Source organism: Miniopterus schreibersii (genome assembly GCF_964146895.1).
Source record: "Miniopterus schreibersii genome assembly, chromosome: 18".
NCBI classification, from domain to species: Eukaryota; Metazoa; Chordata; class Mammalia; order Chiroptera; family Miniopteridae; genus Miniopterus; species Miniopterus schreibersii.
The window spans coordinates 17,357,152-17,373,735 of NC_138121.1; the positions used below are offsets into that span (position 1 = coordinate 17,357,152).

Genomic DNA, 16,584 nt, shown 5'->3' on the forward strand with positions numbered 1-16,584 from the left:
TTGAAAAAGATGAAGACTATGAATCTTCAAAGATGAAAGAGAGTGGTGGTATAAAGTCAAATTCTAGGCTACCAAGGCCCCCCCCAAAAAAAAAAAATCCGGTTCAATTTCCTTTTTGCTTTTTTTTTTTATTGCAGAGCAAACGATCATCTGCAGAAAATGTTCCCTCCCTTTTGATAATGTCCCACTCTCATCACAGTAATGAAGATGTTCTTTTAACAATATTATACCTGTGGCAGGCCAGAGAGGATGGAAGGAAAGGTAAGTCAAACTTGAAGATAACGCTCGAGTAGAGCAGTTGAAGTAGAATATCTTTTATGGAACTAAAGTTTTGGTTAACAAAATTGTTGTCCAGTGATGAAGTACCTTGAGTGAAAGACTTAGGAATGGGCAGCCACTGTGGATACTTGAGCTGAAGGATAAATAGTACTGTACAAATCTTCTCAATGTTTGGTGTTGAAAAGGTCAAACGATGAAGAGAATTCCTAATAAACCATTGCAGTAATCCACACCTGGATTAGTTAAGGCCAGAGAGCTGGGGAGTGGAGACATTGGGACCTGGGAGTGGGGGTGTGGTGGGACGATGCTATTGATGGAAAAGTGAATCTCAAGGTTATTACAAAGAAACGATTAGCAGAATTTATAAATGGAGATCTAAAGAGAAGTAGGAATAAGGAAAATGATATCCAGATCGTGAGCCTGGAAACACTGAAGGTGTTGATAATTGTGGGGAAACTTCATACTACTCTGCCTGCTATTCTTAAGGAACTTCTGTTTTTCTATAAACTGCTGATTTAAACTAGATAGGGACTATTTATAGAAAATGCCAGTGAGAAAAGAAATTTATAAATATAACGTGGAAAATATAACTATCGTCAGAAGTACATGGTAACCTTTAACCCTGCCTCTTTTACCTAAATCCTCTTTAATATTGTCTTCAAGTCATTATACCTCTTTCTCTGACTCCACAGTGCATCTCTCTTTCTCTGTCTCTCTGTCTCTGTCTCATTCAGTTAAACCTTCCCAGTGTGGATCTATTTTCTTAGCATGGTCTAGTCAATCATCAAGGAATAGGTAATCAGACAGTCTCCCCAATATGTGGCCACAAGCAGCCTTCAGTATGGGAAGATGGGATATGAGCTGGGAGAGGCTTATTTTCTAAGTTAAATACAGCTTTCTACAACTCTAATAATTAAAATCTTTTCCCTGTAATATGCACTGGTATACTTATATATGTGCATATCTATCCATTTCTTTTGTAGGATACTTAATCTAAACTTCAAAACGTATTTTTGGGCCCCTGGATAGTCATTCCATTCACTACTGACCTGCCCCCAAATTAGTTATAACCTTCATAAATTCTTAAAATCTATTTTTTTCTATATGTCCTGTATGTTTTCCATTAGTTAAATGATTCTTTTAAATTTCTCCTAAACATTGGAAATAGAAGATACTCCTCTATATCCTTTATCCAGATTTGCCAGTTGTTTCATTTTCTTTACCCAAAAGGCTAGCTAGGTCCACGGGTGTGTGCATCAAGGTACTCCCTGGCATTGTAGTCAACTCACAGGGCACCACAGATTATTTTAAATTTTTGAGAGAAACACAGTGACATCTGTTGGGCATGACCTGAACTACTACTCTTAAGTTGTCAGGACTTTCTTTTTAGCCTAGGAGAGCCTTGGAAGAACTACTGCAACACTAAGGAAGGGCCCTATGAACTGAGAAAATTTGGGAATCTCTGCTCTGGGTATTAAAGTTATCAAATTAACATGACAATTATTTTTTGTACACAATTTATCAAAACAACTTAAATATAATACCCAAATTTTGATAAGTAATTATTAAGCAAAAAAGTAAATTTTTATCAAAAACACGTTTATTAATAAGATGCATGGGACTTTTATTTCGTCAATCCATGCATCTGTATATAAGTTCTACAGACTTGACTGAATCAATATTTACTTATGTTTTTGTTTTGCTGATGTAAGCCTTAATACAACCTGTTTACATAAGTAAATAGATGGAAATAGGAAGAGATTTATTATAGCAATGTCATTTTTCTTTGAACTCCTTTTGAGTTACTTGCCAAATATGTAAGGACAGAGTTGTCAAACTACCATACTTGTAGAAAGATTTATTGTGTAGACCTGTAATGACCAGTAGCCATTAGCCACATGTGGCTATTTAAATTTAAATTAATTAAAACTAAATAAAATTGAAAATTTAGTTTCTCAGTTTCACTAACCATATTTCAAATGCTCAAAGGCCATGTGTAGATAGCAATTACTATATTTGACAGTGCAGATATAGAATATTTCCATCATTGTAGAAAGTACTATTGAATAGTGCTGGTCTAGACATTGAAGTCATTCTCTTTCTCAACACTTACACCAGTATTTTAAGTAATTTCTGGTTTTGGTACCCAGAAGTTTTTCTACCTCAAGTAAATGCAACATAGTTTCTTATTTTAATATAATATTATCATACTGATGCATTTTTTTTAGTGGTTTGACTCTTTTAGTCAACTTTGTTTTTGAGATTGTCGTTGATTTGTGTAGGTGGGTGTGTGTTTTTTCCATTTGTTTAGCTGTTGAATATTTCATTGTATGAATATACTTTGTCACACATGGATAGTTTTTTCCAGTTTGTCATTAAAACCAGTGCTGCTCTGAAATTATTGTTTGTGTCTCCCAGGGCCTATTTGCAAATTTCTCTAGGATATATACAGGAGTAGAATTCCTGGGTCATAGGATATTTCTATCTTCAACTTTACTGGATACTGCATCTTTTTTAAGTTTATAGGCCATTTGAATTTATAACTCTATGAAGCACTTAATTATGTGAACATATAATTCTATGTTAATTTTTTCAATTCTGTTTTATTTTCCTTCTTAAGTTTTAGGAATTTATTAAATATCCTAAAAATTCCATCTGTCTTTCAGCAGCTTTATATTTTAGGCATTTTCCTTGTAACCACCGTGTAACAGAATTTTTAAAACTCTAGTCTGAAATCTTCGTCTTTTATTTGGTGAGCTTAGTCCATTAATTGTGATTACTAATATGTTCCTATTTCTTTCTACCATCTTACTTTGTGCTATTCTATTTTTTAAAGATTTCTTAACTTATGTTTAGAACTATCCAGATTATCTTGTACTTACCTATTCTAGTCTAAAATTAGCGTTTTCCCCATGGAGCCTAATTGCTTTTAGTGGGCAGTAGAATTTTGAAACCAAGATATGTACACTAAGTGTGTTCATGGATATTGGCATGTCACTGCATCTAGGCTCTCTCAACTGGTAGAGCTAGGAAATATGTTTTAATATTTCTGCAATACATATTTTATATGCACACATATATACACCTATTCTATATTGACTTTTCTATCAAAACTGTGCTTATCTTTATAACTCAAATCCCAGTTCAGCATCATAAGTTACATTCTAGTCTTCTCCCTTTTCATATTTGTAACTCCTTTCTTTAACAGTGAGAAATCTGGTTTTTGTTATCCTCAATATGTTTACTCATTTGTTCTAGCCTAGAATTCACAGACGTTAGTTTTAAATTGCTAACTCATATCATTCCAAAAAGCGAGCCCAATAACTGGAATTTAATATTTTATAGTTCTTTTTAGCTAATATTTGTATACAGTAAAACATACATGTCTTAAATACTATGCAATTTGATGAATGTTTCCCCTGATCACTTCAAGTTTCAGATTTATGTCTCTAAATATATATAACAGATATATATATATATATATATATATATATATATATATCTCCCAGAATTTATCATATTATCTGTAGAAAGGTTTGCCCAATATAATTGACTCCACTGTTGCCTTGTTGCCTGAACTAAAGACCTAATTTTGTTATTTTATGTAGCGGTGTTGGTTTAGATATACCCATATTTAATATATCCCTTTTTTTATTATTTGTTTTTGCTTGCCATTACTTATTGCCCCACATAACTTGTTTCTGGGATCATTTACCTTCTTCTTGAGGTATAGCCCTAAAGAATTCTTCAGTGAGGGTCAACTGTTCATAAACTCTCAATTTTTGTCTGAAATGTCTCTATTTTAGCCTCTTCCTAAAAGATAATTTCCTCAGAATACAATTTTAGGTTGCAAATTATTTTCTCTCAGTAATTTAAATATATTCTATTTCTGGTTTCTATTTTCCATTGCTGCAGTTGAGAAGTCAGAAATGAGTGTTGTTTCTTTCATGGTAAATTGTCATTCACTTTGTTCTTAAAAATTCTACATGTTTGGTGTTTTGTAGATTCATTCTGATGAGATAAAATGTACGTGTAGATTTCTTTATGTTTATCCTGCTCAGGATAATTATACTTCCTGATTCTAAAGATTTATGTATTCCTGGAAAATTTAGTAATTATCTCCCTGAATATCTGTCTTATCTTTTTTATCACACTGAAAGCTATGAATAGATGATTATTAGATCTTATTTTTTTCACATATCATAATTTATTTCTCATATTTTCCATCTCTGTGTCTTTCTGTGCATTAATCTGGCTAATTTCTTTAGTTTTATCTTCTAGTTCACAAATTCTCTCTTCAGCTATGTCAAACCTGATGTTTTATCTGTCCATTGAATTTTAAATTTGAATTACTTCTTTCTCCATAAACAATCTAGTTGAATCGTTTGTAAAAACCTGTTTGGCCATATTTTGTATTCCCTTATAGCTGGCTTATATTTCCATTGCATCCTTTATTTCTTTACACATATTAAACATAATTTTAATATTGTGAATTATGTAATTCCAATATTTGAAATACAATTTTCTATGTCAGATTTTTCTCTTTGTAATCTCTGTTGGCTACTGATCATAGTATCTTTTTTCCTCTTGGATTTTTTTATTTTTATTTTTATTTTCTTTCATAAGATGATGTAAACTGGGAGTTTTTCTGAGTAAATTCTATGACGCCAAGATTGAGTATGCATTTTTCTAGAATGGGTTTGAATTTTCTCCTGCTAAGTGCCTGGAAAGAACTATCAACCCAGGATTACTTTAATTTCTCAGCTTGGATATTTTTCAGCCCATATAGGTAGTGTAATTTCATTCCCAATACCTACATGACAGCTAACCTACGGTTATGGATTGGGTGCTCATATATCCTGGTTTGCCCAAAATAGTCCCTGTTAAAATGCCCTTTGTCTTGGTGTAATTATTAATAATTACCTTTTTCCACTCTCAAAAGATTTCCTGTTTGGATTATAAATTATGTTTCCCTATTAAGAACACTAAGATGACAGACTTTTTGTTCCTTCCAAGCATAGCCAAGGCTGAACAGAGGATTTAGTTTCTCCTATTGCTGGGCTGAATTTCTGGTTCACTCTTTCACTGAAGGTGTATCTCCCAGAATCCTGAATTTAAGGTGGAGTTTCCATTCCAGCTTCTCAAATAAGAAGCTCTACGTTTCTGGGGATTGGCAGATGCCCTTGGGGCAGCTGCCGGCTTTAGCATGTTTACCTCTCTGGATTCATGCTTCTGCTTAGTTCTTTGCCTCTAAGGGTTTTCTTTACTTTATTGTGAGCACAGTTATATATATATATATATAAAAGGATGTTATAAATCTTTTATTCAAAATATTTAGTTGTTTGGTTGCAGGAAGTTTTTTTTTTTCTCCTAGAACAAAATCCCTGGGCTCCTCATAAATACTGACTTAGCTGGATGTGGTATTGGAAGAGCCGATATCTCTAGTGTTGAGGTAGTCCAGAAACGTCATAGAGCAGGTTTCCCACTTGAGAGCTGGCACGTGTTCCACTTTGTTGAAAATAGGAGGGCAATTTACTTGAAGAAAAAAATATGCCAAAAAATCCTCTTTTAATGTTTTATATTCTCCAGGTATGTACTGAGAGCACAAATTAAAGTCACTTTAGTTTTTCTAACAAAGGAAATAGACATATGCCAGTTGGAAGATAAAAGATCTATTACACCTGCATATGTACTTTATAGATGAAGAAAATGAGGCACCAAGAGGCTAAATAACTTACCCATGGCCCAATATTAGTGTGATGGAGCTGATAGTGGAAGCCACAGCCAGCCTGTCTATAATACTCATGCCCATAACCATTACCTCAGCTGCTCCTTGGCACAATTATATGCATTTTCCTATCTCATCGTCATAAAATCTATAGTCATGTGAGAAAGTACTGCTACCCCGATGCCTATGATAGCCTTCCTCGTATTTTGGATGTTGATAAATATCCAGAAGCCACTCATTAAAATATATAAAGGGTACAGAAAGATGGGGGGGAGGAAAGAATGTCACAGTTGTTATAGTTTATAAGTACTGTGGAGAAACACTGGCCTTTTAATCCTATGTCATAAATGCTTCTGTTTCTCCACCCCTATTCTCATTCTGCTCCATCTGCCTGGAAGATTGTCTCCTTACCTGAAAAAGTTTTGCTTATTTTTTTAAATATATTTTTATTGGTATTAGAGAGAGAGGAGAGGGGGAGAGAGAGAGAAACATCGATCAGCTGCCTCCTGCACAGTCCCTACTGGGGATCAAGATTGCAGCCAGGCATGTGCCCTGACCTGGAATCAAAGCAGTGACCTAATTGGAATGATGTTCAACCAACTGAGCCATACTGGCCAGGGATCCTTTTACTGTAACTCAAATATTGTCTCCATTTTCTAAAAAAATCTCTTAAGAATTCCACCCTCCCCATAGGCTTTCTCAGACAGAGTTAATAACTCATCTGTATTCTCATAGCATTTTTACATATTTTTATTATGACATCTACCAATCGTATTATGTTCAACCATGTTAAATCATCATTTTTATAGATCAAAAATAATTAAACGTCAGCAACATCATATGGTTCAACCTAAATGTATTGTGTATATGTGTACCCCACTAGATTTAGGGGTACAGCCCATGTGTCATTTACTTTTTGGGTTTTTTTATTTAGTGCCTGGGCATATATGCTCAAAAATATGATTGTTGAGTTGAATGAATGCCCATATCCCAGGGGCAGTATTTAAAAATATTAATCGCTGACATCTGCATGGACATCAGAACTGATACTTGTGTTAACTTCTAAAACTGTTTAACAGTGCCACCAAATATCACTTCAAGGAACTAAGAACTTTCTGTAGTAGCCAGTTCTATCTTTGAGCACCTCTCATCCCTAGAAAATTCTTTCTTCCATTAGACACTACAATCCGACTTCTGTCCACAGAGCCTAATTACATGCTTAAGGGCCTCAGCACAAGTCTTAGTCCTCTCCTAGGCGACAGCTTTCCAGATATTTGCATATGGCCATCATACCTGCTCCCAAGTCATTTCTCCTAAAAACAAATTATCCTTGGCTTCTTAAACTAGTTGTTATTTTACATAGTTCATATTCCCCCATAACTGTAGGATTCTTTCTCTAATTTTGTCTAGAATAACCTTGTATTCCAAGTGGGATATGACCGGAACAGAGGAGAGCAGGACTATCCCACCCTTCAACCCCATTTAGGACATGGTTTGATAGCATGTTGCACATGACAGTATGATACACCAAAGCATTTCCTATGGTACAAAACGAAAGTATGAGCCCAGTCCTAGGGAGCCATGCTATAGGAAGGACAAGCTAGATAAATAAACTAGACCTGTGATTCTTAACCCTGCTGTGCATCAGAACTGCCTATGGAGTTTTTTAAAATATGATGCCTGATCCCCATGCCAGACCTCCTGAATATAACAGTCTAGATGTAGGACCTTTCAAACGGTTATGGGAAGCACTATATAGTGATCAAGAATCTGTACTCTGAGGCAAGATTGCCTGAATTCAAATCTGGACTCGCCTAATTTTGTAAATTTACTCTCTGTACTTTCTCATCTCTAAAAAGTTATAACGACCTCAAAGGGCTGTTGTGAGGATTGAGTTACTCTAAGTAAAGAACCTATAATAGCTTCTCCCATTTAGTACATGCTAAGTGAATATTGTCTATTGTTATGGTCTAAGTATATTTGAATCTGTACGGCTGGTTTTCATGCACAAGCGAAGAAAGCACTGGTACAGGGCATGGTCTGACATGATGGTCACCTCTGTCAGAAGGAGCAGATTACAGATGAGTCTCCTACCTTTCTCAAGCAAGAATTACTAATTCCCTACTTTCTCATCAGTGTATCACCAGTTACCACACAGAGACTTCGTTCAGTTCTTAGGTGGTCATGAGATCATTGCTGCTGAGGCAGTGCCTCTCCCTTCCTTCCACTGCACTCACTGAATGCTCTGGGTCAGTGTTTCTCACACCTTTAGATCTTAAGAGTTATCTTATTTATTTATTTTTTATTTTTTAAATATATCTTTATTGATTTCAGAGAGAGGAAAGGAGAGGGAGAGAGAGAGAGAGATAGAAACATCAATGATGAGAAAGTCGTTGATCGAGCCCGCAACCTGGGCATGTGCCCTGACTGGGAATCGAACCCCGATCGCCTGGATCCTAGGTCGAGGCTCAACCGCTGAGCCACGCCTGGCCGGGCTAGATCTTAAGAGTTATTTTAGAAAATTGGAACATAGATTTGACAACCTTTCATATTACCAAGCAAGAACATCCAAAATTATCATCACATCTACAATCATTAGAAAACACGTTGAAACACTAAAAAAGTAGAAAGTAATCTCAGGATAAATAATAAGGCTACCATAATTTAGTTAAATTTATGGCCTCTCTCTTTGTCTCTGACTGTAGTTTATTGAATTGCATACATTTGTTAATTATAGGTGGGAAAAATTCATCATTAGTAAGCATCATCACTTTCCTTTCCTGAACACTCACTTGCAATTATAATTATAGTATATGCATAGAGAGCCTTTAAATTTGGTAAATGCTGCTTACATCGGGGGGAAAAAGTGATTTACAGCTAAGTTTTGGCATATTTGTGTTTCTCTAGCTTTTATTTACTAAGTTGGGTTTGTTTTGATCGTTTATTTTAATAGAAAATTTATGTAGCTGTATTTTGGAATGAAAATTACATATATTTTCCTATACAAGTTTTCCTCATTTTTGCTAATAAAAATTATGCCAATTAGATACTTGGAAAGTATCTGCCAGTGGTTAATGCTAATAGAGACACCAGAGAATTCTCTCTGCTATTAATCTGTGGATAATGGAAGGTCCATTTCTTAAACACACACAGAAGAAAGAATAGAAAAAATACTGGCTATGACACCAAATGAATTGCCTTCCTCCCACACTACTGTGCCCTTATAACCTAGGGCATGTAGAGCAGGCTGGCAGGCATCGCATTACAGATTTAAAAGTGCTGGAATCTCTCAGTCCTGTAGCAGGTTGCCTGATGGATTGGTGAGTAATGTACTTGAAGAGTGCATTACTGAGCTCTAGACTAATGGCCACCTCTTGCCCATGGCCTTTATGGTAGATCACTCATTGTGCTGCCTCATCAGCTTCCTGCCAGTCTGCATCTGGCATGAGCACGGCTGTTCCAAAGCTGATTAATCCCCTACGAATGAGTCTCACTGCAGATCTCAGTGTGGATTACACAAAAGTGGGAATGTTCTGGTGCTATGGGGACAACACAACTTTACTTTGAATTCAAGAACCCTCATTTTAGAAGATGAAATTACGTCACCAGTCAGTATATTGCTGTATATGGCAAGTCTTATTAAAATTTTAAGAAATTTCCAATAAAACAACACAATGATTGATAATTTCCAAGTTTTGAGTTCTATGAGAATAAAAAAGTCTTAGAGGGAATATCTGTAATGTAAACTTGTTAATATATCAGTCATCTAAGGAGACAGCACATCACAACATAACTGTACATTGCATTTTTATTTAGCTTTTCTCTTCCTCAGATATTTTGCTGATTCCAGAATTTTAAAAGGTAAATGGTCTATACTTTCCACCTATAAAGTAATATAGACTTTCCTTTGAAAGGCTCACAACATAATATTTACTGTAAAGATTCATAAACATAATTTGATTGTAGAATTTTATTCAGCAGAAATGTATGACATAGCATTTGATTTAGTACAGATAATTATCTTGAATATTTAACAGAAAAAATTCTTAATTTATATATTCTCAAAGTAGAGGTCTGCACAAATTATAGTTTGCTACATTGTTATAATTAGCACATCATAGTAATCATAACATTAAGTATTTTAGGTCTGTTTGGTACTTAAATCAGCATAAGGATATCATATTTCTTCAAATTTAATTTTCTGAAATTGAGTGTGAAATAAGACAAAAGAAACAAAATAAATAATAAAGGTCCACATGTCATTTTGGACCAAGTACAAACTATAACTCTAGGAGAATTTGGAGAACAGAGAAGTCAGTGATGACTGGAGAAATAAGAAGCATCATAGAAGAGGTGAAGGTTAAGTGGACATTTAAATACTAAAATTAGGGTCAACAATGGAGAGGGTGGGAATGAACATAAATAATTAATAAATAAAAAGTAACAAATGACTGTCAGGATACTACTGAGCAGGTATTTTGGAAAGATAAACATACTTAATCTGTTTATGTAAGGTAAGTCAAAGTGTTTACAATATGTGAGAAAGCAGTAATTGCATTTTGAAAGATACTCATGTTATAGAGAACATTTTGAAAATAAAATATTTAAAAATACTTCTTTCATGACATGATTTTATACAATCAATACAATCAATAAGTATAAATCAGAATGATGTTAGTATAGCACAGAAATTGTGTTAGTTTATAAGTAAGTGTTCCCACAATGTAGATATTTTGGGTTTCACCGAGTAAGAACATCTAAATGCAAAGTGTCTAACACAGTTAAAGACAACACGCTTCAGTGTTGAACATGATGTCCATTCACTTCGTGGTTTTTTTTCTTGTTTCAGTTTATACATAAGCCATTTAAACATAACTCATAACCTGAACTGGGTATGAAAACAAGAAAAATATATCTTATGAGACCCATATATATAATTACTTACAGTTCAATATATTAAGTACTGTAATGGAAATAAAGTTCTAAGTGATCATACACAAAAGAAAACCTGTCTGAAGAATCCAGAAAAGTTTCATACCAAAGTTATTGGTCTTAAATACTGAAAAGGAGTCCTCCAGAGTTTTGGAATGAGCAGGTCAGGCAGGATATTTTCACTGGCTGTAGATTCTACAGTGATAATTTTGATTGAAATCTATGATTTAGGAAAGTTCCTTCGCAGTTATAAGGCCCTGGATTGAAGTAGTAAGTGAGCACAGACAGTGAAACCCATTATTAGGTGATTGTTATAGTCTCAACTGAAGACATTAACCTGAACCTAATTTATTATGAAGGAATGTAGAAGAGTGAACCAATCTGAGAAATCTGAGTCCGTACCTATGACAATGTAGAAATGCTCTAGAATGAAAATTATTAGTAGAAAATAAGATTACAAGATTGTCTAGGACCATTTATGAAACTTAAAAATGTTTGTTTTTAATTCAGTAGGTCCTGAGGATTTTTCAGAAGTTTAGAGATTAAAGTAGTGTTTTAAAAATTAGTCTTAAAGTGGCAAGGAGAACAGAATAAGGAGGAAAATAAATTTTAAAAGAAAGAGAAAGTCAGAAGGGAAAGATGTTGACATAACAGGACTTATTAAAGCTCTAGACTAGGGTGGTATAGTAGGAATGGAAAGAATAATAACATAAGCAGTAATAGCTTTAGTAAGTTTATTCTTTTCCATTTTGTGAAGGACCGTATCATTGCCACTCAGAGGATTAATCTGAATCTGTGTCAGGTTTCATCATACTCAAAGTTACTCTGCCCTTCTAGCATTTGGTACTGTATTACCAAGTGATAACTCAATGTGCAATATGAAAATAAACCAATTTAAATGATTAAAAGCTTGATAGCATCTGGCTACAATTAGAATCCAAGCTAATAAATGAAGCCTCATAAATTCTGAAAAGCATTCCCTATTAAAAATACTTAAAATGAGAACAGAATTATGGTTTCAATAATGCAAAAAGAATAGTGTAATTAAATGCACAATTATAAAAGGCAAAAGGATCCTAATCATGATTTTCAACTACTATCGTAAGAATATTTTTCTAGATATAGTCAAACTTTCTGTAAATAAGAGCTTTCTCCAGTCTGAATATGAATCCTGGACTGTCCTAAAATAGAAAACAATAAGGCCTCTACGTAAAGAGAGGCAACTTTTCCATAAAGAGCCAGATAATAAAAGCTGTGGGCTTTATGAACCATATAGTCTCTGTCACAACTACTCAACTCTGTGGTTGTAGCATGAATGTAGCTGTGGACAGTGTCACAGATTGAGCATGGCTGTACTGTGTTCCTTTATTTACAAAAAACAGGTGGTGGGCCACATTTGGCTTGTGGATCGTAGATTGCCAACCCCTGCTCCAGAGTCTGTCTGTATAGGAACATCCTGGAGACTTGACTCTTCCAGTGTGGTCTGCAGCAGTGCCCTCCAATGGAAATGTAAAGTGAGCCACATTACAAATGAATGCGAAATTTCCTAATAGCTACATTAAAAAACAAAAACAAAAAAAAACCAGGCAAAGTTAATTTTAACCATGTTTTATTTAACCCAACATATCCAGAATGTTATCCTTTCAACATATTATTAACATTAGAAATGTACTAATGAGATATTTTACATTCTCTTTTCCACACTAAGTCCTCAAAACCTGGTATGTGTCTTACACTTACAATATGTCTCTATTTGGAGCAGCCACATTTCAAGTGTGGCTATTAGCTACTATATTAGAGAGTGTGCAACTAAAGACTTTGTAGTTATCAGAGATCTAGCTGCTTCTCTTTCATCCTAGAAATTACTCCACTAGTAAGAACATTTCACACCCAGCAAGGTGTTCCCAGTACCTTCTTCTTTCCCTAGCCTCAACTTCACAACCTCACCACTAAAAACCACCTCAAGTAATGCCTCTCGAGCTTCAATATACGTAAGACTCACCTCTGCATCTCGTTAAGGTGCAGGCTCTGATTCAGTAGGTATGGGACAAAGCCTGAGATTTCTGCATTTCAAACAAGCTCCCAGGTCAATGCTAATGCTTCTGGTCCAGGGACCGTACTCTAAGGACAGAAAAGACCACCCCCAAGAGGATAGCCAAAAGTGGACCTGATGGCCTACCTTCCCCTAAGAAGCTATCAGATCTAATCTTAGCATGCCTAACATTCCTGTTCAGGTCATCCCCCGAAATGAAAGCTTCTAAGGCAGCACTGTCCAAGGAAGAAAATGCAAGTTAGATATGTATTTAAAATGATCTAGTAGCCACGTTGAAGTTTTCAAAAAGTGACATTAATTTTAATAACATTTTCTTTAACCCAATATATCTAAAATATTATTTCAACATTTAATCAATATAAAAATATTAATGAGATTTGTTCCATTCTTTTTTTCCTTAGTCTTGGTGGCCTGTTGTACAATTGATGACTCCCTCCTTTTTTAATGTCTCTTTGGTTGGTGGTGGTGGCAGTGCTGGTGGTTTCTGGTTACTCCCCTGTAACACCGGTTACTGCTTTTCAGTCTCCTTTGATGCCTCCTTTTTCTCTCCCTACCTGTGTTTTAGAATGCCCCAAAGCCATCTTTGGGCCTTTTCTCTGTCTAAACTCACTCTTATGGTGATCTCATCCAATTACCTGGCTTAAAATCATATCTATAAGTTTGTGATTACAAAATGTGTATCTTTTTTTTTTTTTTAATATCTTCATTGATTTTAGAGAGAGGGAGAGAGGAACATCAATGATGAGAAAGTCATTGATCGGCTGCCTCCTGCACGCCCCCCATTGGGGATCGAGCCTGCAACCCAGGCATGTGCCCTGACCAGGAATCGGACCTTGATCTCCTGGATCCTAGGTCGATGCTCAACCGCTGAGCCACACCGGCCGTCCACAAAATGTGCATCTTAATTCCAGACCTATCATCCTATGAGCCCTACCCTGTCTAGTCTTTGATATCTAACAGTCATCTCCAATTTAAGGTGGCAAAATGAAGCTTTTTATTTCATCTTCAATCTGTTCTCCCATCTTCTGCCTCTCAGTTAAAGATATAACCATTCACTCTTTCATCCAGTTCCTCAACACATCCTGTAGCTCTATCTTCAAAATATCCTGAATCCCTCCACCTCACACCACCTTTACTGCTACCACCTTAAGTCCAAGACACCATAATAATTTTTGTTTAGACTTCTCTGATAATTTACTATCTGGTTTCCTTGCTTTCATTCTGCTACCCTACCTTCACTCTTGAGTCTGTTATTTATAAAACAGCTGGTGTCATCTTAAAATATAAAAACGTAACCTTTGATTACTTCCACCATGGTTAGGATAAAATTCAGTCTTTACCGTGGAGTCTCCTTCTCCTGGCCGCTGCTTATTTCTGCCCCAACATTCTTCCCTGTTACTCCACTCCAGCCACATCGGCTCCATTTAAACTTTTAAAAATATGCCAAGCTTATTCTGGTCGCAAAGCCTTTACATTCTGTCTGGAAGACTCATTCCCGAGATCTTCAGAGGGCTTGCTCTTTTGCATCATTAAAGTCCTAGCTTGAATGTCAACTCCTAAGTAATAGATCACCCTTTGACATAAGTCTTAACACTCTCTATTCTTTTATCTGGGTTCCTTTTTCTTCATAGCACATAGAGCTATCTGAAGTCACATTTTTGTCTGTTTTCTACTTTCTTACTCCACTAGAAACTAAGTTGTGCTACTCATTAGTGTATGTCCTGCACCTCGGCCAGTGCCTGGCACACAGTGAATACTCTGTAAATGAGTGTGAAAGATTTTGGGAGACAGTTTAGGCGTCTGACCTAACCAGAACCAGTTGCTTAGGTTGTCTTCTAATGCTGACCTGGGCCATATCAAACCAAATTGATTTCTAAGAATACAAGGTGCTAGTACAGCCTGGCGGGCGTGGCTCAGCAGGTTAGCATCGGCCTAGAATCCAGGAGATCGTGGTTTGATTCCCGGTCAGGGCACGTGCCCGGGTTGCGGGCTTGATACCCAGCAGGGGACGTGCAAGGGGCATCCAGTCAATGACTCTCTCTCATCATTGATGTTTCTGTCTTTCTCTCTCCCTCTCCTTTCCTCTCTCTGAAATCAATGAAGATATTTTTTTTTTTTTTAAAAAGGTACTAGTAAAAACTAATTCCTGTCATCTTGTTCCAATGCTTGCTAGTCATTGGGATGTGTAGAAATTCTCAGCGATGCCTGCTAACCAGCTGATTTGCCTGTTTCTATCAGTAGTAACTAGCTATTAGTTTCTCCTGCCTGGTCTCCATCTAACTTGCCTTCCAAGAGCTCGCTTTTAAACCGGGAATTTTCTTTGTTTGCTTTGCCATCACCTTGCTTGGCTTTTCTTTCTTTAACAAGCACAACAGCGCGCCGCTGCATCTTCAAAGAGTAAATTAATTCCGTCCGCAAAAGGGTCAAGTGCTAGAAAGTGCATAGCCATGCAGTTTGCATGGCAGGATACAGAAGATATGATGCTAATAAGATTCTAAGATGAGAACAGCAGACTGTCTCTGGAGATTCAGATGAAGGGGTCTGTAAATTTTAAAAGAAATGGTCTCCGAAAACTAATGATGTCTGCTTTCCAATTCATTAATAATGTGGAGTGGGGAGATGGGAGTGAGATCCAGGCCATGCTTTGAAATATCAAAATGTAACGAGGAAGAAAACAGTAAGAGCGATCTCAATGGGGTCGTAAGGCTGGGAGAAGGAGGCACCGTGCAAGAAGATGCGGCGGTGCTATAGGGAGGGAAGGGAATCAATCCACCCCATGTGTGTATATTTATGTGCATATAGTACTTTTATCTATACATGAGTAGATAAGAAGTTATTCTGTTAGGGAAAAAAAGCACTGCAACATTGATAAGGCTTTTGCAATTTTCATATTTAAGGTGACGCAAAGAATATCTGAAGTATTGCAAACACACGTCCGAGCTGTCTGCCTTTCCATATTTACAAACCCTGCCCTTCACTTCTTTGCATTGCCTACAAGGGACTGAGTAACGAGAACCTCAGCCTTGTTTGTAGTTAATAGTGGGGAGAAAAAAAAAACCCTCAGGCAAAGCCTAATGAACCAAAAGCGATTCTGAGCTCTCCTCTGTAATATCTGCCCAGGCAGTGTCTTTCCAAGGGCTGCCTGGACATAGCGTGTGACCTTGCTGCTTTACATCATTAAAATTTCCCATTACTGGAATGGTGTTTGCATGGAGGAGCCCCTGTGCAGATATTATGGCTGAGTCTCTCCCGGCTGCACTTGGAGTTTGTGCTAATAGAAAATGCCTTTCTGCTTGAACAGTTCCCTCGAGCTGGGAGGTATGCAGCAGCAGGAGAGTTTAGCTTTGGCTTTTATTTTGACAAAGCTATTACATTTTGCAGATTGAGGTTATGGTCTTTTCTCCTATCTCTGTATTTTATCTGCATGATATTTTCCGATCTCCCTTTTAAACCCCCATTAGTTACGATTGAGGCTCTGAGGTGGCAGCCTGCCTTGGAGCTGTGGTATCGTCAGCTTTTCCTACAAGCCACTAAACAGACTGACGGATTCAGTAGTGTTCAGTCATATGGAACCTTTCCAGTGGTGCCAGCC

At 36.4% G+C, this 16,584-nt stretch overlaps 1 protein-coding gene across 1 annotated transcript in view; it reads left to right on the forward strand.

Annotated features, from left to right (window-relative positions):
* The window catches only part of PMFBP1 (polyamine modulated factor 1 binding protein 1), a 208,747-nt gene that overhangs the window by 16,410 nt on the left and 175,753 nt on the right, over window positions 1–16,584 (forward strand). The window contains exon 5 of the mRNA XM_081118742.1: window positions 138–261. The gene's annotated coding sequence lies outside the window, so the exon portion shown is untranslated. The remainder of the gene's footprint in view (window positions 1–137; window positions 262–16,584) is intronic.